At 40.5% G+C, this 24,144-nt stretch overlaps 1 pseudogene; it reads left to right on the top strand.

The window, feature by feature from the left end:
- Positions 1 to 10,798: 10,798 nt before the first annotated feature.
- On the top strand, positions 10,799 to 12,150 carry LOC125253558 (annotated as a pseudogene).
- The last annotated feature ends 11,994 nt before the right edge of the window (positions 12,151 to 24,144 follow it).

The raw sequence follows: 24,144 nt of genomic DNA, 5'->3' as shown, positions 1-24,144 counted from the left end.
TTAATGACAAGTTCAATTTGTACCACTGTACTTGAGCTCAAGATACATATTTATGACACTATTATAATGGCCTCATGACAGCCAATGTCAAAACCAACCACATGACAGTTTAATGCAATGTTAACTTATAAAGCTAAATGATGTCAAGTTGTCATGACAAAGACACTGACAGGTTATGATGTGTTGGTTTATGTCAAGTTGTCATAACTCGGACATCTCAAACAATGTCATCTTTGCATTAAAAATAACATAATTGAGCGAATGACACTTAATGACAGTTGTCATAAACATTCATAAAACCTCATTCATATTCATGACATGTGTCATGTCATGATTATGAAGGTGTCATGTCAGTCTTATGCACACCCCTTCAAGTAAAGTGTTACCTACAAAGGTATAAGGTAAAAAATGCACTGGAAAAATCGATTTAAGAAAGCAAATATTGTCCCTTAATGGAAATGTGTAACTGCAGTCTAAGTGGAAAAGAGAGGGTACCGGTACACAGAAGAATGATAAATCCCTCAGGGGGTACGACACTAGTTTGAGAACCACTGAAAGAGGATATGTACAATTGCACAAGTGCTACTGCTAAGAGTGTAATGTCAATACAGTTTGTTACCTTGATTCAAATTTTTCATAAGCTTAAATGAATTGGTCTAAAGAGAAAAATTATAATGACTATTTTGTCTAAAGACTACATATAAAATAGCTATCAAAATTAATGTTGGTAATTGTAGTTTGACTAAAAGTAATGACTAAGACTTGACAAAAATGTGATGACTTTTCGTCGACTAAAACTAGGCTAAAATATGAAAGACTAAAATGACTAAAATGTGACTAAGACTAAGGAGCATTTTCATCTTAAGATAAAGACTAAGACTAAATCAAAAATGGATACCAAAAATTAACACTGTCTGGAACATTGGGATGAGGAAACTAAAACAGAAAGTAAATTACAATTCTATCGAACTCTTAAATCAAATTATGAATTAGAAAAATATCTCCAAAATTCCAAAGACACAAAGCAGAGACGGATCCTGCAGGCTCAGTGAGCACAGTCTAGCCATCGAGACCAGCAGACACAGAAAGAGCTGGTTACCCAGAGAGCAAAGGGTGTGTGTTCACTGCAGGACAGGAGAGATCGAGACAGAGATGCACTTCCTACTTCGCTGTCAAAAATACACTCCTATTAGAGATCTCTACTTAAATAAATTCAGTAACTCAATAAAGAACTTTACAGCCATGACTGAAGTAGAACAAATAAAGTTAATATTAGGAGAGGGACCGACAGCAGCACTGGCTGCGAGATACGTGTGGATGTGCCACAGCCTGAGAGACAGCAGGTGAATGTATGTAATGTGTGTGTCTGACCTCAGTGTGTTTCCCTACCATCTACCACAGTGACCCTCTGTACGTGTGTGTATATATATTTGTTTAACCACTGTGGTATCAAATGTTCAGACATGTTCTAATTTGTTACACTGTTAATTTAAGTTTAAGTTATGTTATAATATTTGATACCATTATAATATTTGATAATATTTTCTTCTGTTTTATGTATCATTTGGCAATATTGTATGATTTACAGTCATGCCAATAAAGCAATTTTGAATTGAATTGAATTGACTAATGAGCTAGAAATATGTTCATTAGGTCATATATGGGCTACTGTCTGCATGATGTAACATCAGAAGGAGTGTGCATAGAAAGTTCAAGATCAAGAACTCTTTGGCCACAATATGTTCAGTAGGTAAAAAATGGACTACATTCTGGCTGATATAACATCAGGACAAGTCAATGAGTATGCAAAGAAAGTTCAAAATCGAGGACACTTTTGTCAGAAGTATGTTCAGTAGGTCAAATATAGACTGTCTTCTGGCTGATGTAACATCAAAGGGAGTCAAGTCAAGTCACCTTTATTTATATAGCGCTTTTTACAATGCAGATTGTGTCAAAGCAGCTTTACATTGATAACTGGTACATAAATTTTGGCTGCACAGCAGCTCTTAAAGAATAGTGTCAATGCAGGCAGATCAGAAGCACTGTTGAATAAATGTCAAGAATACTGTTGAATATCAAATGTCAAGTCAAATGTCAAGTTTCCCCAACTAAGCAAGCCAAAGGCGACAGCGGCAAGGAACCAAAACTCCATCAGGTGACATCAGGTGGCAAACAAGTGGCAAATTCCCCTCGGGGAACAGTGCTTTGTTACGATTCAGGTTGCTATCATAAGTCTGATATGATCGCAACAATCAAAGTATTTATTTCAGTTCCATCAAGTTGAGGATCGTATTCATCAAGCCGGTATGGACGGTTTTGTTGAGGAACTGTGCTTCTGGCTGTCGTGTTGATGATGTCTTCACAATGGATGATCTAAACGACTCGATCTCTGCTGATACTTCAGGGCTGCGTTGTGGTCATGGTGCCGGTCCTTGGTCTCAGCTGGATACGGCCCAGATCCGGTTGACTACGGTAAACCTCGGGATAAACAGAAAGACTAATATTAGCGTAGATGCCATTCTTTTTCTGATGTAACGAGTACATCTGGTGTTATAGGAAGTGTTCCCGGTTCCGGCTCACCTAATTTATGCAGCCTAATAATCCTTTTAACGGATTTGAAAATATAAATTGATAATTTGTTATGTGTATGCCAGGTTAAAGAGATGCGTTTTTAGTCTAGATTTAAACTGACAGAGTGTGTCTGGATCCCGAACAATGCTAGGAAGATTGTTCCAGAGTTTAGGTGCCAAATAGGAGAAGGATCTACCCCCTGCGGTTGATTTTGATATTCTAGGTATTATCAGCTGGCCTGAATTCTGAGATCGCAATAAACGTGAAGGACTATAATGCATTAAAGCTCACTTAGGTACTGGGGAGCTAAACCATTTAGTGCTTTGTAAGTAATTAGCAAGATTTTAAAATCTATACGATGTTTAACAGGAAGCCAATACAGTGATGACAGAACTGGGCTAATATGGTCATACTTCCTAGTTCTAGTAAGAACTCTAGCTGCTGCATTTTGTACGAGCTGTAGTTTATTTATCAAGCGGGATGAACAACCACCTAGTAAAGCGTTACAGTAGTCTAGCCTTGAGGTCATGAACGCATGAACTAACTGTTCTGCATTTTTCATTGAGAGCATATGTTGTAGTTTAGATATATTTTTAAGATGGAAGAATGCGGTTTTACAGATGCTAGTAACATGGCCTTCAAATGAAAGATTGGTATCAAAGAGCACACCCAGGTTCCTAGCTGATGACGAAGACTTAACAGAGCAGCCATCAAGTGTTAGACAGTATTCTAGATTATTGCGTGAAGAAGTTTTCGGTCCAAAAATTAGAATCTCTTTCTTTCTGAATTTAGTAGTAGGAAATTACTGGTCATCCAGTTTTTTATATCAGCTATACATTCTGTTAATTTAGCGAATTGGTAAGTTTTGTCAGGGCGCGAAGAAATATAGAGCTGAGTATAAGAGTCTAAGAGTATTTATAGAAAGTTCAATATCAAGCACTCTTTTGTCAAAAATATATTCTGTAGGTCAAATATAGACTATCCTCTGACTGATGTAACATCAGAAGAAGTCAATGAGTATGCATAGAAAGTTCAAGATCGAGGACACTTTTTTCACAATCACAATTTTGCTGATGTAACATCAAAGGGAGTTTATGAGTATGTATGTATAGAAAGTTCATGATCAAGGACTCATAAGCCAGAAATTTGTTCAGTGGGTCAAATATGGACTTGTCTCTGGCTAAACTAAGGCCAGAAGAAATCAATGAGAATATACAGAAGGTTCAAGATCGAGAATCCTGGACCAGAAAAATGTTCAGCATGTCAAGCTTGGACTGCTGTCTGGCTGATGAAACATCAGAGGGAGTCAATGAGTAATGCACGCTTTGGCCAGAAATATGTTCAGCACGTCAAATATGAACTAATGTCTGTATGACGTAACATCAGAAGTATTGGAGGACAATGTATGGAAAGTTCAAGATTGAGGACTCTTTGACCAAAGATATGTTCAGTGGGGCAAATATAGACTACCATTTGGCTGATGTAACATCAAAAGGAGTCTATGAGAGTGGCTGTGTCCAAAACCGCCTGCTCAATGAGTAGGTACTTACTTAACAAGCCTAAAAGAGTATGTACTGATCTCATTGAGAATGAGTGCTATCCGGACATCATCCGCCATTTTGACGTTATCACGTGACTTACGACGTTATCACAAGCGCAGCAACTTAAGATCTGTAAATCTGTAAATATCTTGATATTGATTAAACTGGCTCAATTTGTTGTCTTGTTGAAGAAAGCTGCCCATTTATTTTGTGATTGTAGTATAACCAAAACATTTGGGGTTAATTTAAGTTCTTATATTTTTAACCTTACTAATATGACCCACAGTTTTATACTTAAATATAATTTTTTTTTTTATTATGAAAACCCAAAATTGTGATTTCTTGAATATGTAGTTAATTTTATATATTTTTTTAATTTAATATGCAAACATTTTCATCTACAAGCAAAAGTAGATTAAATCTCCTGTTTTCCTCTTTTTCTTGTTTTTTAAAATATTTTAAAATATTTTTTCTAGCCTTATGATGAATTATTCCAATATTTAACCTTGTCATTGTGCTTTTTTTCTGTGTATATAATCTCATACTGTGCTGACATCAGTAAAACAGTCCCATAGCGACACCCAGTGGCCATAGTGAAATTGATGTCTTAAGTGTTGGGGAACGAACAGTTTTAGGACCCTTGACCAGATATGTTGAATAAAAGACCAGGAGTCAGAGATGCAATCAATCGAAGAAATTTTACTGAATAATAGTTTGCAGTTTCATCAGCAGAAGTCAGCTTCAGGTCTCACAAGGAGTTCGTAGGCCGCTCTGCATACATTCACATTTTCACACCAATTATACTCTAACAGAGACTACTAACTACGTCATTACTAAGGTAAAAAGGATCCTGATTGGTTAAGAGAAGATAGACAAGATTAGAAGTTTTCCACAGATGGTCAGAAGCGTATCTCCAGGCATCAAGAATCTGACGAGGGACCCCTAGATTTAGGGACTGGATGTCCCTTTAGGGTCGTGAGATGGCGTCTCCAGACCTGCACAGATTATTAGCACACATACACAGATACACAGCTTCACATCTTCTCCAAGGTTGAAACCAGCCCAGGCTCCAACTGTAAACAGGAAGGTTTCTCAAAACATAAGATAACATGTTCCAGTTCTGTAGAGAATTATGTATAATATTCATCTTTATTCTTTAGAGAAGGACATAGAGACAGGATAACACTGTAAAATGAGAAAAAGTCACGTAGTCCAGCTACTAGGGTGACCTTTGTGACCTAGCTGTCCAGGGTGCTAGAGAAACATGGATCTATGGCTGGACATATGGTGAGAGTGTCTCCAAATGGACAGACAAAGACACAGACATCGGCAGAACCTCTGAAAAGAACATTTCAACAACCACATAATCATTCTATGGATGTATATAAAACTCAAATCAGTTTAATAATAAAAGACGTTACATATTGATTATTGATTATCACTCTTATTATAATCACTCATGTCAATCATTCAAAAAAGGATATATGGATATATAGTGAAGAGGCAAGGGAATTTTGATTATCTCCCTTCATAAGTGTGTCCTTCTAGAATTGCCGTAGTTAGTGTTGCATCAGAAGAAACTGAAGCTGTATTTCCCTGCCATGCGGTTTTTTGTTACAAAGGCTTTGAAAATATATGTCTGTGAGTATTTTTAGTTCATATTTTTCTTTGTTAATAGAATAAAATGCAATTTAAAGATAGATGTGTATAAATTGGGTTTCCAAAAAGATAATATTGAAGAGCTGGTTTGTAAGACCATCTGCATGGAAGTGAACATGTTAAATATGTTATAATCTGAATGTAACAATTGGATTATTATGCATAAGACACATTATTTGACATTTTCTTTATTTATATGTTCAGTTTTACAGTGCTTCCTTCAAGTAAATCACACTCAAACGAAGTCTGGCATCTGAGTCTTTCTTGGAGGAACCTGTTAGCTATCTGCCAAGCTAGTCAGGCTAGAGCACGTCACAAATTATCCTAGTAGGGGCAGAATAGTAAAAAGACAGAGCTTCAAACAGCCTTCTGAACTCAACAGGAAATACAAACCCCAGTCACCAGAAAACTCCAGCTTTTCAGCTCAAATGCAGACAAGTATTCACAATGACTCAACCTGGTAATGAAGAAGACATGAGTGAACAACTAGAAACAAGATCATGTTGCTCCAGGGCCTCACGTTCAAGTCAGTTTTCATCAGCCAGTGGAATGGCTATCAGAGCATGTGCAAAGGCAGAGGCAGCACGGGCGCAATTGGCATTGGCAAAGAAAGAAGCAGAGATGATGAAAGAAGAAGCATACATTGTGGAAGAAGCAGCTAGAAAGAAAGTGGAGGTTAAAGCAAACTTACACACACTACAGCTAGAAAGAGCAGCCGCTGCAGCTATTGCTGAAGCAGAAGTGTTAGAGGCAGCTGCTGATGAACAGCTTGGAGAGACAGACCGTAAAAGTTCCATAAGGTTGTCACTACAGAACCTAGCGCAATTTTCCAGAGAAAATTGCGTGCAACACACAGTCACAAATCCACTTCCAGACTTAAAGGCACTTGATCTCTCATGTCCACCATTGCATCAACAGAAGAAGGACACTGGTGAGACAGTAAGAAGAAACTATATGAGAAAGAGTAATGTACAGTCAAGTGAAATCAGTGAGTTCAGCGAGTTACCTGCCCAACATCCTGTAAAGCAGAGCACTAACTGGAATTCTGTAAGCAATGCCTTTACTACAAGCTCTCCAAGAGACCCCTACCACTACAGTGAACAGCCACAAGGTGCAAGATTCCAGCGTAATGATTTCCAGTCCAGTCAGTGGCAAGCAAACCCTTCAACTCCGATGGACCTAGCAAAATATCTACTACGACGTGAGATGGTAGCTTATTAAAATTTGATGATCATGCAGAGAATTACTGGGCTTGGAAGGCGTCCTTTCTTAGTGCCATAGAATATTTGAATCTCTCAGCCACAGAGGAGATTGACTTGCTTTGTAAATGGCTTGGACCATCATCCTCAGAGCAGGCTCGGAGAATCAGAGCAGTTCATATTCACAACCACAGAGCTGGTCTTAAAGTGGTATGGCAAAGACTAGAAGACATTTTTGGTTCATCTGAAGTCATAGAAAATGCCTTACTCAAAAAGGTTGAACAATTCCCAAAAATCTCAAGCCGAGACACCCTTAAACTGAGGGAACTGGGTGATACCCTGATGGAACTGGAAGCAGCATGAGCTGATTGGTACTTACCGGGCCTCGCTTATCTCAATACATCATGTGGAGTCAACCCAATTGTGCAGAAGCTTCCATTATACCTCCAAGAGAAATGGATCACATTAGGAGCACAGTTTAAAGAATGAAATGGTGTGTCGTACCCTCCATTTTCGGTCTTTGTGAAGTTTGTCTGTGATCAGGCTAAAGTTCGTAACGATCCAAGTTTCACTGATATCGCAGTTGGGAGTTCAAGCGCTGTTAAGGTAGAAAGAGTTCCCCTGTATAAGCCATATGTGAAACCTACAGTAGCCGCAAGGAAAACAGAAGTCTCTGCAAATCTTGAAAATACGCTTTCAAATGCTTCAGAGAAAAAGTTAAATGACCTGATAAGCTATGTCCTCTGCATAACAACCCCATCCAAATGTCGTAGCTTCAGAGGCAAAACGTTAGATGAGAGGAGAACTTACCTCAAAGAAATTAACATCTGTTTCAGATGCTGCACGTTATCCAGACATTTTGCTAAAGACTGTGATAGACCTGTTCAGTGTAAAGAATGTAACAGCAATCAACACCCCACTGCTTGCCCATATTTGGTGTTTACCATCCTAAAAAGAAGGGTCAGATACATGTTGTATTTGATTCAAGTGCTAAACATGTAGGTACCTAGTCTGGCTATCACCAGACCAAGCTCAATTTAAAATTGAACATTGGTCTGGGGAGTTTGCTATGTATTTCCTACTGCACAAGAGGCGTGATCAACGAGCATTAGTCACGCAATTGGATAGTCCTTCAACCAATCAGATCAACGCCTGAGCGATGCAAAAACTCCAGACAGGTTTACCATGTGTCTCAATCAGCTCCCTAGTTCAGTAGTCGGGGCACTGATCAGGGAATCAGCCACATTCACTTTCATGATATACTGATTCACGACCTAGGGAACTAGGGAGCTGATTGAGACGCAGGGTTAGTTTGTATTGGTTTGTAGCATTGATCCGCGGTTTGCAGAAGCAGTAATGGCATCGAGCGATTTTTGCAGGTTGTGCAAAAAAACATGAAAGTGATCGGTATTTACACCCACTCGAGCAATTTGTTTGCTAACTAAAGAAGTCATTCAGCATCGTTGAGAGTTTAAAAGGTGACTCTGATACTGTTCTGGTTCAGTGTAAATGAACACGGAATATAGCTGCCCTAAACTACGTAATTGTCATAACAACCAAAAAGAATTCCAGTCAGCTCAGGCGGCGCGAGATTCAAGAAGCAGGGAGACGAAACATATAGAGCAAATAATAAAAATATTGTCTACCTGTAACACAGTTCGTAAATATGGGAAGAAGGAGGCGGGAACCGGCGAACATTCAACGTAACTTTAATTCAAAATAAACAAAGAACAAAACGAAAGTAATGCCGGCAGACCCTCGCGGACGTCTGCCGGCCACACAAACATAATAAAACGTAAAATAAAGTCCAGGCCTGGTCCTCTCTCGTCCTTCACTGTAGTCGCTCCTCCTTTTATGCTCCCGGAGCTCCTCCGTGAGGGACTCAAGGCCGGTGCGCCTCCCAGGTGAAGCTCATTAACACTCGCGCCACCGGCCTCGCGCCGTTCCCTCACGGCTCTCGCCCACCCTGGTCGCCACACTACCATCAAGGGGCATTGAAGTAAAAGAGTCCTGTACTCACATCGTGAAGCAAACCACCAAAATAACAGCAGAGAATCATTGTGTGTCATTAATCGCTGTTTGTAATCTTCCTATGAAGAGACTGGCGGATCAATGCTCTGCTACATTTCTCTGAGATAAGGTAAATGCTTAACACAATCGGCGTCACTGTGATTGTGCATTGTTATTTTGGAGTGACGGTCGTGCGAGAGACGGATAGATCAGATAGAGTTTGAAAGCTGCTTGCCGTCGCTTCTCTATCGTCATCGTGTTATACCCGCCAATAGCGAGCAAGGTGGATAAGCCAGTCTGTGATTGGTTCCCGCAAAAGTGTAACAGCGCAGCAGAAATGAATGCACGGGTTTCCAGACTGAGTTGCTGAGCGAAATCAAATCGCCGGCAGATCAGGCTGGGTTTACCCAGACTAGTAGGTACCTCTATCAACGATGTGTTACTGAGTGGACCAGACTTGAACAACACACTGTTAGGCATACTCATCCGCTTTCGCAAAGAACCTGTGGCAGTCACAGCAGATATACAGCACATGTTCTATTGCTTTATTGTCCGTGAAGACCATAGAGACTTCCTCAGATTTCTTTGGTTTGAAGATAATAATCCAGACAAACAGATTGTGGACTATCGTAAGAAAGTGCATGTGTTTGGAAACAGTCCGTCACCTGCTTTGGCAATATATGGGTTGCGAAGAGCTGTTCTACTGGGAGAAGACAAACATGACACAGAGGTGAAACAATTTGTGATGAGGAATTTTTATGTGGATGATGGACTTGCCTCATTTCCATCCAGCGAAGAAGCCATCACTGTGCTTAAACGGACAAAGGAAATACTTGCAGAGTCAAACATCAGACTGCACAAAATAGCCTCTAACCGTAGAAAGGTTATGGAAGCATTCTGTCATGAAGACTTGGCCAAAGACATTGAGTTACCATCAGACTCCTTACCTTTGCAATGAAGTTTGGGACTCGTGTGGAATCTGCAAACTGACACTTTCACCTTTTATGTGTCAAGGGAAGAGAAGCCATTTACCAGAAGAGGCATCCTCTCTGTGGTCAATAGTCTTTATGATCCTTCTGGGTTTCTTAGCCCCTGTAACAGTACAAGGTAAGGCTTTAGTCAGAGAACTGGCCAATGATCAGTGTGATTGGGATTCTCTCATACCAGCTGAAAGAGAAGATCAGTGGAGAACATGGCTTGATTCACTTTTGAAGCTTGAGCAGATACAGATTAAAAGACCATACCTTCCTGTTTCTCTATGTTCTACACAAAGCAGAGAACTCTGTACAGCCACATGTGTCAGCCTTGATTACTCAAACCTCTGAAAAGAAGCTAAACTCAGCAATTTACACGCTTCTCCAGCTGGAAGGTACTCACCAGAGTCATGGCTTGTCTTGTACGTAAAGCCAGATCTTGTTCTGGAAATCCTAACTCCAAAACAGATGAGTTAACACAAGCAAGAGTTGTGATTATTAGAACTGTTCAACAAGACACATTTTCTCTGTATTTAAAAAACATATTTAGTTACCACTTGTAGTACACTATGGGTTCAAATGTACTATAAGTAGTGTCTAAATACATTTTTTAAATACAGAGATAGTATATTAAAAGCACATTTTAGTTCATATTTCATGGTGTCTCAAAATAGCACAGTTGAGTACACTTGGATGTTCTTAAGATTATCTTAAGAAGTACTAAAGAAGAATTTTTAGTATATAAAGTACAAAATTAGTGCACGAAAATAGAGCACTTTAAGTACATTATAGAAATGTACTTTTTTTTCACCAGGGGTGCCTTGCAAGAAATGAAGCAGTGGCCAAGCGCAGCATCATAAGAAAGCTGAACCCCATTTTGGATGAAGATGGAGTAATACGAGTTGGAGGATGTTCATCGTCAGCTGAAACATGTTGGGAAGACAAACATCCCATCATCATTCCCAAAAACAATCACATCACTACTCTACTTGTCAGACACTTTCACGAGCAAGTTGCACACCAGGGCAGATATTTCACAGAAGGTGCTCTCCGGTCAGCTGGACTGTGGATTATTGGAAGCAAAAGACTAGTATCTAGTGTCATACATCACTGTGTGATCTGTAAAAGGCTTAGAGGAAGGCTGGAAGAGCAAAAAATGTCCAACTTGCCTTCTGATCGAGTTAACCCCGATCCTCCATTCACCAATGTCGGCGTTGATGTGTTTGGTCCGGGGAACATCTACTCTCGATGAACCAGGGGACGTCTTACAGAGAGTAAGCGATGGGCAGTTATTTTTAAAATGCTTGGGAGCACAAGCCGTACATTTCGAAGTGATTGAGTCCCTGTCCTCCTCAAGCTTTATAAACTCATTGAGAAGATTCATTGCTGTCCGAGGGCCTGTCAGACTACTTAGGTCTGACCGTGGAACTAATTTTATTGGAGCCTGTAAAGAGCTCAAAATAAATGCAGAGGATTCAGAGTTTAAAAGCTATCTACAAGATCAAGGGTGTACCTGGATTTTCAACTCTCCCCATTCCTCACACATGGGTGGAGTGTGGGAAAGGTTGATAGGGGTTTCACAGAGAATTTTAGATGCCTTGCTTCTCAAGACAGATTCCACAAGACTGTCACATGAGGTTCTAGTTACGCTCATATCAGAAGTTATGGCCATAATGAATGCCAGGCCTCTGGTCCCTATCTCGTCAGACCCAGACATGCCAAATGTTCTCTCACCTGCTACACTTCTAACTCAAAAAGTAGCGACAGTGTCTGCACCAAAAGGAGAATATGACCTTGAAGACCTCTACAACAAGCAGTGGAGGCAAGTTCAAAGCCTTTTGGAAGCGCTGGCGTCAGGAATACTTAACAACACTTCAGCAAAGGAGTAAATGGCAGGTAGACAAACAAAACCTGCAGGTCGGAGATGTTTTTCTTCTAAAAGATGCATTACTCAAGAGGAATGAATGGCCTATAGGGGTTGTGACAAATGCCATCCCTAGTCAAGACCTCAAAGTATGCAAAGTAGAAGTAAAAGTTATCAAACAAGGCACTCTCAAAGTATATTTAAGAGCAGTTTCTGAGGTGGTGTTGTTGTGTAAAGGGACAGTGGTAAAAGACATTATACCAGACGGGGAGTGTGCTGACCTCAGTAAAACAGTCCCATAGTCCTACCCAGTGGCCATAGTGAAATTGATATCTTAAGTGTGTCCTTCTAGAGTTGCCGTAGTTAGTTGCATCAGAAGAAATTCAACTGAAGCTGTATTTCCCTGCCATGCGGTTTTGTTACAAAGGCCTTGAAAATATATGTCTGTGAGTATTTTTAGTTCATATTTTTCTTTGTTAATAGAGTAAAATGCAATTTAAAGATATATGTGTATAAATTGGGTTTCCAAAAAGATAATATTGAAGAGCTGGTTTGTAAGACCATCTGCATGGAAGTGAACATGTTAAATATGTTATAATCTGAATGTAACAATTGGATTATTATGCATAAGACACATTATTTGACATTTTCTTTATATGTTCAGTTTTACAGTGCTTCCTTCAAGTAAATCACACTCAAATGAAGTCTGGCATCTGAGTCTTTCTTGGAGGAACCTGTTAGCTATCTGCCAAGTTAGTCAGGCTAGAGCACTTCGCCAATTATCCTAGTAGGGGCAGAATACATACAATGATGTACACAAACACATATTTGTTTTTGTCATTATGATTGTTTATTGTTAAAGATACAACCATGGTGTTTACCCTGATCTTGTATGGAATTACAAGTTCTGCAATAATAATAATTAAAAAAAAATGAGTGACCCCATAGAACAATTAACTCAACAACTCTACCTAGAACGTTTTTCCACAGCATTTGCAATGTCTGCACAAAGGAGACTTCGGGCAGCTGCTTGAAGATCTCGCCTTTGGAGAGGACTGTTGATTTTGTAATCAGAAAATGTAAGTATTACTACTAAAGATAAGATTACCCCAGAATGAATTGCATTGCTTGCATTGTAAAACTTCATTATATTATTTATTTATTTATTTATTTTTTCTTCTTACTGAAAATGATGTTATAGTAAAACAAGCAAAATGTGATGTTTTGTCATATGACATGGCTATGCATGAATACACACTAGACAAATGCAGCCAAGGTGAATACATCTCAATTTGCAGTCAAGCAATGAATTAATGCATGAATTAATAAAATAATTATATTTTATTTACTGACAACAATAGGAAACATAAATGATTAAAACACATGAAACAAAGCTTTATTCAAACTTATTGTTCTAACAATAACCTATACAGTCCTGCTGCACTCTCAACACAGCTGTGCCAATTCTGCAGCTTTATTTTGATGAAGCATCTGACCACCATGAACACCTTCTCCTGTCTTCGCCATCCATCATGTCCCTCACTGCTGCTCTTCTCAATGGGGACATCATTGATCTGGAGGATGAGAAAGACCATGGTGACGCCCCCTGAACCCCATTACCTTGAAGCAAGAGTGGGTCCCCCACTTTTGCTTCAAGTGCGGGACAATCTGGCTGCCGCTGTGTCTGCTCCAATCATTCATTTGCTTGCTGTGCATGAGCATGACTACCTGTAAAACATTTAAAAAAATTAAAACATTTTACAATTCATGTCAGAATTCAGTTTCTTGTCATATTTCATTTAATATTTTTACAATTACATGCTAATTTCTGTTGTAGCTTTATTACATTTTTGGTGGGCTAAACAACTCAACTGGTAAAGCAGAGGGTTGTTGGTTTGATCTCCACAGCCATCACTGTCCTTGGGCAAGACACTTTACTCCAGGTTACTCCACATTGATCATCCCTGTAATAAGAGCACTGTAAATCACTTTGGATAAAAACATCTGCCAAAAGCATAACTGTAAATAAATGTAAATGTGATTTTTGTAAATCCTTTTTTGTTAGTGTCTTGGGCACAAACACTCAAAGCTACTTATTTCTTAAAGTTTACTTTTTCAAGGTACTACTATAATATAAATGCATGCATACATTTCATACAGTTTATATTTGGGGGCATAAAGGGTTAGTTCACCCAAACATTTAAATTCAGTCATTATTTACTCGCCTTCACACTGTTCAATCCCTGCTGGTTTCTTTTCCCCTTTTTTCCCCCCACAAATGCCGCCATCACCTTGCCTTGCAGGTCCTGCTCCACCACAAAAGCTCTGCAGCAAACATACAGACGTCAAGAATCAGAAAAGTGCTGTAATAACTCTGTTTAAAATTACAATAATTAAATAAACTACAACTTATGATTTAAACTGATTTTTTATTAATTTCTGTAGTATACTCACTCAAAGCCTTTGATGGCAGCATTCCTTCATCAGCCTCTCTCCACCGGATAAACACACTTGTGCTCATCTGACCCTGTAACATCCAGACAAGATTCAAGTTTCCTCTGTGATTTATGTGCTCAAATCTACATTTAAATATGTTAACAAAGTTCTTGATGTGTTAACTCACTTCTTATCCAACACAAATGTTCCTTAATTTATCAACAGTACTAACAGACAAATAAAAGATAACTTATGTCTAGTTACTTGTACATGTTTATTTACATTACTTGCATTTATATAATGTAAGCAGTGTTGACAACAGTGAATTCTACATAATAGTACACACACATCAGTCAGGGGTGCGTTTCCCAAAGCGAACTATGGTCGCAAGTTCCGTCGTTACCAATAGAGTTCAATGGGACTTACGACCATGGTTCACCAACGATGCTTTCGGGAAACTCACCCAGATGTCTATTTCATGTTGTGATGTGCTCATCATCTGCAATTGAATATTTTCCTGTCAGATGTTAAATAAACATTTAGTAAGCGACTTTATGATATTTATGAATTCATGTAAATCCACTTTGGAGATGCACATGTGCTTACTGAAGCTTCCCTTGTTAGCTGTACATAATAAAACGTGTTTTTACAGCAAAATCACAACTATACTGTCTAGCGTGTTTACACCTTCAACACTTCAACAGTTTACTCTACAGTTGTTCAACAAATGCAATTTGTTGCAAGTGTGCAAGTGTGTGTGTAGGACCTTTTAGTCATGTAGAACAGCTACTTTTGGGGACTTATTTTTGGCTCGTGGCCAAGTCAGAATAAAAGACCATGTTTGTTTGAAAAATAAATGTATAAGTTGCAGTGTAAGAGGATTATGATTGTCACATGACAGGTGGCAGAGTTTTTCCTGGTTATGTGTCTAATATGGTAAAAGGACAGAGGCTTCAGCCTTGGAGGTTAGAGATATAAAAGTGAGGGGAAGCTTTCGTTTTTTGTTTTAGACTCTGCAGCTTTTTGTGAGCCTGTATGACTGTCTGACCTTTCTTGCAAGAAATAAAACTTTCGAAAGACAATTGGATGAGTTTGTCTCTTATGTAGTGAGTCGAGTCAAATTTCTGTCAAGAAGTGGAATCCCTTGGATGTGCCCTGCTGGGCCCGAGAAGCAGATGACGTTGGCCACCTGAAGCATACGTCTTCAGGCCTACCCCGCATAGCTTCAGGGACGAGGGGTCGGCTGCGGCCGTGCCCGGAGGGGACACCACTAGGATCAGGAAAAGAACCCAGGTGGCATTACAACTCCCTGGTAAGAGATAAACTAAAATTTTATGGGGAATTAAAAGGTTTTCTTTGAAATGTTGGGGTTAAGAATGAACTGTGATTTGGTGAATTTGGGTAAGGGGACAACCCATGATGGCTGTATCCGACTCTGTGGTGCGTGTCAGGGACTTCTAAGGGACTTCTGGGCACGCGATTAAGATAACTAAAAAAAATAAATAAATAATAATAATGTTGTGCTCAAGTAGCGAAGGGGGATTGAAACTGTGTGGGCCAGTTCGAAGTGTCTTAACGTATTAAAGAGAGCCAGTGCTCATGCTCACCGATTTGAGGCTGACGAAATCGGATCTGGGGGAGACGTCCAACAGATTATTAGGTGCACGCCGAACAAGGGAAGTAAATCCACAAGAGTCAGGAGAGCCAATATGGGGAAGTTCCAGAGCAAGCTTGCAAAATATGACACACCAGTGTACTATCAGACGAGAAAGCTTTATGGTCAAAGATGCATGCTAGATGTAGATAAACTAGTTAAATATTATGATTTTTCCAGAAGAGGGAACATTGAGTGTCATAAGACTTAAGGTCGTAAGGGACTGAGTTGAAGAGAACTGCGATATGGGGATGTTGTGTTTGTGTGAGAGCGATGTTTGTGTGAAACGTAAGCAGACAATAGATTGTAGGCTAGAGGAAGCAGACAGAAGGGAAAAGGTCGATGCAGAAAGAATTAGCATGTAGGGAAGCAAAACGAAGAAAAAGTAGAGAAAAAAAGAAGAAAAGATAGAGAATAAAAGAGGAAAATGAAGAAAATAAGGAGAAAGTGATTGCATTACACCCTACTAACCCTTTTTTCTCTGTCTCTTCACATCCACCACCATACCCCCATTATCCCGTGGTTGAGCTGCAAGCCCTGAAAGTTGACCCCGACCTCGACTGCTCTCAGCCGAAGAAGAATCCGACGGCGCCGACAGTGCAACCAGCAACACGAAAGCAGAAACTGCAACCTCCTGCAACCCCCAAAGAAGAAGAGGAGGAGGTGCTCAGGGACCCACCAACGAAGAAGCGAAAGACACGACAGACTGTGAAGGAAGAAAATGTGAGTGTTACAGCTCCAATGATTGAAGTTTCAGGGCTGGACAAGCCCATGGTGGTCTTTGGGACATGGACTGTGACTATCATGAAGGACACACACTTGGCTGAGCTATTGAAACATACCTTGCATGTGGAAGAACAACTGGAAGAGGCAAGAGAGGGGGAAGCAAAGCAAGCGGCAGAAACAGAGAAGCAAGAGGCAGCAGCAGAAAAGCTTGCCGTGGTAAGAAGAGAAAGAGCCAGAGCAAAGTCTGACAAATGGTTGCAAATGGCCCTTGTGATTGCAATGTCAAAGCTCGGAGGGGGTCCCAGAGAAAAAACACCAACGACTGAAGGTTACGCAAACAACGCTGGGGGCAACAGGAGAGGATGGAGGTGCTGGATCTGCAAAACGGATGGTCACTGGGTCAGAGACTGTTTGAGATGCAAAAAATTGCAAGAAAGATGGCCATTGGGCCCAAAACTGTCCCGAAGACCAGCAGAATCAGGCAGACTGAGACAAGGGAGACAGAGAGCAGGAAGGAGGGGTCACAGGTGAACAGCCAACAGCTACAAATCAGGGAAGTGAAAATTTTCTAATCACACACATTTACACATACACTGACTTACATACTGCTCCCTGCAATGAAGAAAATGCTTGCTCTCAGTTAAAAGTTTCTGCTATGAGTAATGTTTCTGATAAATGTTTGACAATGTATAAGAGTAGGGGATTTTTAGAAATGCCCAGATATTCCATGATGGTAGAAGGAACACCAGTTTCCATTTTAGTAGATTCTGGAGCGGGGCGATCTGTATTAAGACCATGTGTGTACTAAACTGAGGGCCAGTTATTAATATGTTCATTCATTCTTTGTATGTGTAATGGTTAATTTGCTCTTGTTATTTAGTCAGGCATCAGTCACTCGCCTATAGTTAGGACCCAGAAGGTGAAAAGGACCCGTATGCTGACGCAGTTTAGACTCAGTTATGATCGTTATTATTATTACTGCCGCGAGACGAACCTTGTGACACTGTCACATAAGACACATTTTATCCGCTCAATATATATAACATGATGGTTTTATGTATATTTGAGTTTTAATTGGGTTACATGTTGTCTTAGCCATTTTATTCCTCTTTCTTATTTTAATGTGTGTATGTCTTTAAATGAGTCTGGGTCTGCCTGTCATGTGACTGATCACATGACAGGAATAAGGAAGTAAGCCAGTATAAAGGAGGCAGCATGGCAAACAATCAACTCTCATTACGAACGTGATCATGTGTAGCTGGACTGTGGAGTTACATTTTATGGACTTGCCTTTCCAGCAAATCACATCACTCTTCATTGGATTATCACTTTCCGTGGACTTTGTATATACACTGGTGGACACTTTCACATTGGGACTTTCAGCACGTTACTAGGACTCTTAAGGACTGTTTTAGGGTATGGTGCAAATGGACTCCCTGCTTTTAAACGGCCTAAGTTTCTCTAGTTTTATTGTGGTGTTTTAAGTTCCTTGTGAATATTGTAAATACACCTTATTTATTCACTTCTGTTGTCTGTCTCATCTTTTTAAACACTCCAAAAGCTCACACAGTATAATCTGACCCCAGTTTTAATTAATGTAAAATCGACCTATTGGGCCAATCGTTACAACCTAACGGTGATGATAATGCCGTTCTGCATGTGTGCGTGCATCAAAGAGTAAGTTTGTTCTTTATACTGTTTACATTTGATCGCGATTTTGTCTTTAAAGGCGTTTATTGCGTCTGCCAAGCACATGTGTCTGTAAGATAATCTCTAGCCAATCTTTTTATACGATCTCTGTACAGACGTATTTTCAGTGTTAATGTCATAACAAATGTGGATATTCATTTGCATGTTGATGTTTTATCAGTGTATATATTTATACTTTATCGTTGTTTCTCTTTCTAGACCCACACTTAAAGACACACTTAAAGTTCAAGTTTGCAATGAGTGGTGTGTGCATCTAGCTCCTCCTAAACGGACAACACTTAAGTCAACTGTTCTGATCGAACAATATTTGGTGGTTGCCACCGGGTATTAATTAGCACCTAAGAGCTGAACAATTCTTTACAATCTGACTTGCCATGTCAACCAAGAATGACAAACAAATTCATGAATCTATTTCTGCCTCAAGGCACCAAAATTTTTGAAAAATTTATAGAACCTTTAACCTGTGAAACAGAAGGAGGCAGGATGTTGAAACATGCCTTTCTGTATTCATTAGGATGCACAATGGGTGTACGCAGGGTGCGATTTGTGGGGGGGAAAAAAAAAAAAAGAGGGGGATATGTTTTGAAAAGTTTCTTTTTTGGAAAATTTGTTAAAAACCAGTGGCGCTATATACTATTTTTGGCAGCTGTTACAGAAACATTTTTACAAAAAATCTTTGATTTAACCTTGGGATTTGAATTATTAGATAGCTTAGATAAATGCACCACTATTTAAAATGACACTAATAATTCTTAATTTCTGATAGAAATGCAAAATCAATCGGTAGTTATTAATAGAATAACGAGACACAAACCTTTACATTCAATCACGTTTGGTCCCATTTATTTTTGGTCACGATGCATACACATACAAACCTTTAGTCCAAAAGTGCACATTTCTAGAAATACATGTTTACCTCAGACTTTATTAGAATATAAGCCGGCCATACGCAGGGTTTCATAATTACCGAGATCAGAAAATGTAGTTTGCTAGGGGGGTATGGGGGCATGCTCCCCCGAGAAAATGTAGATTTCCTTTGTGTACATATGTGCATTTTAAGACATTTTAAGGCCAAACAAATTGGATAACAATATGTGTATAATAAATGTGCCATTTCCAAGAGTCCACGCCATCTTCCCTCCTGGAAACTACAACCTCTGCCCGTTCCAAGTCACCCCTATTCACACCTAAGAGTCGACTTCATTACGGATCTTCCCGCCTCAGACAGCTGCACATGTATTCTGGTGGTTGTGGACCGATTCTCGAAATCGTGTCATCTAATTCCCCTACAAGGACTGCCCACTGCTATGGAAACTGCTGAACTAATGTTTAACTGTGTTTTCAGATACTATGGGCCTCCTGAAGATATTGTATCTGACAGAAGACCACAGTTCATCTCAAGAGTCTGGAAAGCATTCTTCAAGCTCCTAGGTGTGACCGTAAGCCTTTCCTCCGGCTACCATCCCCAAACGAACGGGCAGACAGAGAGGAAGATACAGGAAATCGGCCGTTTCCTACGTACCTTCTGTCACGGCCACCAGGACTCCTGGAACCAGTTCCTGGGTTGGGCCGAGTACGCCTAGAACGTGCTTCGTCAGTCAACCACTGGATTCACTCCATTTCAGTGCATACTTGGCTATCAACCCCCACTGTTTCCCTGGACGGGGGAACCATCGGACGTTCCAGCAATCGATTACTGGTTCCGGGAGAGCGAGAGGGTCTGGGACTCAGCACATCTCCAGCTCCAATGGGCCCTACGCAGGTGCAAAATGGCAGCTGACTTTCGACGTTCTGAAGCACCCAACTACCAGCCTGGACAGAAGGTTTGGCTGTCTACAAGAGACATCAGGATGCGCCTGCCCTGTAGGAAACTGAGTCCCAGGTTCATTGGCCCCTTCCGAAGAAATATCCTCCGCTGGGCCCAGACAGCCGAAGAGGAGAAAGAGAAAGGCCGTGCAGCCCCAGTCTCCTGAGTTTTCTGCCTCCGTGCAGCCCCAGTCTCCTGAGTTTTCTGCCTCCGTGCAGCCCCAGTCTCCTGAGTTTTCTGCCTCCGTGCAGCCCCAGTCTCCTGAGTTTTCTGCTGCCGAGCAGTCCAAGGCACCAGTCATAGATAAGGAGGACTGTCTAATAGACTTTTGGGCTGAACCAGCTCCCAGTCCCCTCGACCTTGCTCCCTGTTTCAACGAGCCCGCTCCATGCTTCAACGAGCCCGCTCCATGCTTCAACGAGCCCGCTCCAGCCCTGGCCGAGCCCGCTCCAGCCCTGGCCGAGCCCGCTCCAGCCCTGGCCGAGCCCGCTCCAGCCCTGGCCGAGCCCGCTCCAGCCCTGGCCGAGCCCGCTCCAGCCCTCGCTGCCCGCCCGCGAGTCTGTTCCAAGTGTTCCCAAGCCCGCTCCAGCAGTCCACAAGCCCGCTCCAGCAGTCCACAAGCCCGCTCCAGCAGTCCACAAGCCCGCTCCAGCAGTCCACAAGCCCACGACATGCCACAAGCCCTCCCAGCCTCCCCTAAGTCTCTCAAAAAAATTTTTTTGGGGGGGCTATGTACCCGTGGGTGGGAGACATGTTGGGGACACACATGTGGGTGGGGCTCCAGACCCGCCATGGCTGCCTGAGACTCCTGACCCGCCATGGCTGCCCACGGCCCCTGACCCATCAGGGCTGCCTGAGACTCCTGACCCACCGTGACGGGCCGAGGTCCTAGAACCGCCCTGGAGACCTCCGCACCCGTCTGCACCCCCTGCACCTTCCTGTAGGTCTTCAGGGCGCCCACCCCCCCACCCCCGTTACAATCACGCTTTCCCGGACTCCAGTTCCCAGCGTCCTCCTGTTCTGCACACATGTCTGCACTTCCCTCATCAGTCTTCCCACCATCTCCCCGGATTCCCAGCACCTGTTGTCCTCGTCAGCACCCCCTTTAATTTGGACTCACTCTTAGCACTCCCTGTCTGTTCTTATTGTTAGTTTATGTGTGCTATGTTGTCATTCTGCTCCTTGATTATTAATAAAGCCTGTATCATTATGGATTTCCATACTCGCCTCGTCTATACAGCACAGCACCGTAACACTCTGGTCCAAAACTGGTTTCATTAGCATTCACAATTTTCACTCCAATACATCCCACCATACTGTCCCTTCCTTAAACCCATTGAGGAGGTTTTTTTTTTGGCATGGAAGGTTTACAATCTCCAGATATGCCTCATTCAAGCCATGGAGAAGGCCTGACCTAATTGATGTGGTGCAAGGATGGATTCGCCATTCAAGAAGATTCTTCCCTCGCTGTCTTGCGTGAGAGTGCATCCCTGTGATGTGGATGAAGTGTATGGCCAGATCCAGCTAGGCCAAGAGATGATGCTTTGGTGTTTTTTCTCTTTTTTTCATTTAAAATCATGCTTTTGTTTTGTCTCCACAAATCAAAAAAAATCAAACCCAGACTAACCATTAGAAAAGTATGAAATTTACAAGTGTTTAAGACTGAGCACAGCGGTGTGTAAGTGAATCAAACAGAATCAGAATGTATGAACCATGTGTGTTCCATATGGTGTCAAAGTTGGGTTTTGTTAAATTAATGTAAAGTTTTGAATTAAGTGTTTCATTTTGCAAAAGAACTGAGGCGTTCTGCTACTTGAGTGTGTGGATCTGTGAATTGTGGATCTGTGAATTGTGTATAGTGTTTTGACAAAATGAGCCTTTTTAAAATTGCGCTTAAGCAATCGTAAAAAACTGTAAATGGCGAATCCATCCTTGCACAGACCCTGCATCAATTAGGTCAGGCCTTCTACATTGCTTGAATGAGGCATATCCTGACATAAGGCTGGAGACTGTAAACCTTCCATGCCAAAAAAAAAAAAACCTCCTCAATCGGTTTGTGTTTACCGTTTTGCAACAAAAGTGCATCACAGTGCGAAATGTGTTTTAGTGAGTGAGAATGTGTTTAGAGTTTTGCCAAAAGAGTTCATGAGATTTGTAAACAGTGTCTAACTGCCTAAACTTGTTTAAGGTTTTGCAGAAAGAGTGATTTGTTCAACAAATGGGTTTAGGCTATTGAGAATTTGGTTTAGAGAATGGAGTTTAGTGTCTTAGCAATTGTGAAAAACTGTAATAAACTGAATAAACTTTTATTACAGTTTTTTATGATTGCTTAAGCACAATTTTAAAAACAAGGCTCATTTTGTCAAAACACTACACACAATTCACAGATCCATACACACAAGTAGCAGAACACCTCAGTTATTTTGCAAAATGAAACACTTCATTGAAAACTTTACATTCATTTAACAAAACCCAACTTTGACACCGTATAGAACACACGTGGTTCATACATTCTGATTCTGTTTGATTCATTTACACACTGCTGTGCCCAATCTTAAACAACTTTTATACTTTTCTAATGATATAGACTAGATTTTTTCAGAGATATTGTTAAAGTACATGAATATATTGACAAAAAATAAATAAAAAAAACACAAGACCTGTACTGCACATTGATGAAAATATTTATTTCTGACCACATTGTAAAACCATTCAATACATCCATACCTTTCCAAAGGTTACATTTTGCACTGGAAATCAGAACATATTCTAAATACAATATAGTACATGAACAAAAACATTTGTAGAGACAAAACAAAAGCATGATTTTAAATGAAAAAAAAATAAAAAAAATAATAATAATAATATATATATATATAAAAAACACTTAAGCATCATCTCTTGGCCTAGCTGGATCTGGCCATAGCATCCACATCATGTCCTCTCATGCAAGACAGCGAGGAAAGAATCTTCTTGAAAGGCGAATCCATCCTTGCACAGACCCTGCATCAGTTAGGTCAGGCCTTCTTCATGGTTTGAATGAGGGAAATTCTGACATAGAGCTGGAGGTAAAACTTCCATGCCAAAAAAAAAAAAAAAAAAAACCCTCTTCAATGGGTTTAAGGAAGGGACTGTATGGTGGGAGGTATTGGAGTGAAAATTGTGGACGCTAATGATACCAGTTTTGGACCAGAGCAGATGGAAATTTACATTATCCCATATGACAATGTATCTCATCTGCTCTGCATCCATTTGGTCTCCTGCTATGACGATTTTGTGCAATGTGAATATGCGGGCCGTGTTGTAAGGGCCTAAGTTGGCATGCTGGTGGAGGACCCCATTCTGTGCGATTGCAACTTATATTGTGATGTTAACACCGTGTTGGCCCGGGACATTCAAAATGATTAAAAATTATGTTTCTCTCTCTCCCTCTTACTGCAACATTGCCTTCCATTTTGTTGAAGACACATAAACTCACCTTTTGCCTTTTTATATTATTTGCACCTGATTATTGAGTTTACAGTTAAGCACCTAAGTGTCTGCACACCTGATGGCCATGTTTGATCAGTTAGTTTATAGGTGTGTTATTTTGGACAGCAGTGTCTTGAAATGGCAAAGAAATTACATTATATTAGATTTCCGTGTCTAATGTAAAGAAGTGTGTTTAGTGTTGTGCAAAACAATGTGTGTAGTGGTTTGCAAAAAGTGTGAGGCTGAGAATGTGCTTATAGTTGTGCAAATCTGGGCTAAGGTTTTGCTCCTTGAGTGTAAGATTTCAGTAACTGTTATTTTTAATTTTTGTGTGTAATCAATCGTAAAAAACTGTAACCTGTAATCTTTATAAAAAAATCAGCCTTCATCTTTTTTTGACTGGGTCTGCCTTGATTCTGAAGCTTTTATTTGTGCTATTTCATGTTTTTGGTGTATTATTCCGTTGTTCTTCACTTTTGTCTTTTCAAAATATATAATAAATAAAATCAGATAAGCAGTTTG

The sequence above is a fragment of the Megalobrama amblycephala genome, linkage group LG18, assembly GCF_018812025.1.
Source record: "Megalobrama amblycephala isolate DHTTF-2021 linkage group LG18, ASM1881202v1, whole genome shotgun sequence".
Taxonomy (NCBI): domain Eukaryota; kingdom Metazoa; phylum Chordata; class Actinopteri; order Cypriniformes; family Xenocyprididae; genus Megalobrama; species Megalobrama amblycephala.
This window is presented reverse-complemented; position numbering and strand designations above follow the sequence as displayed.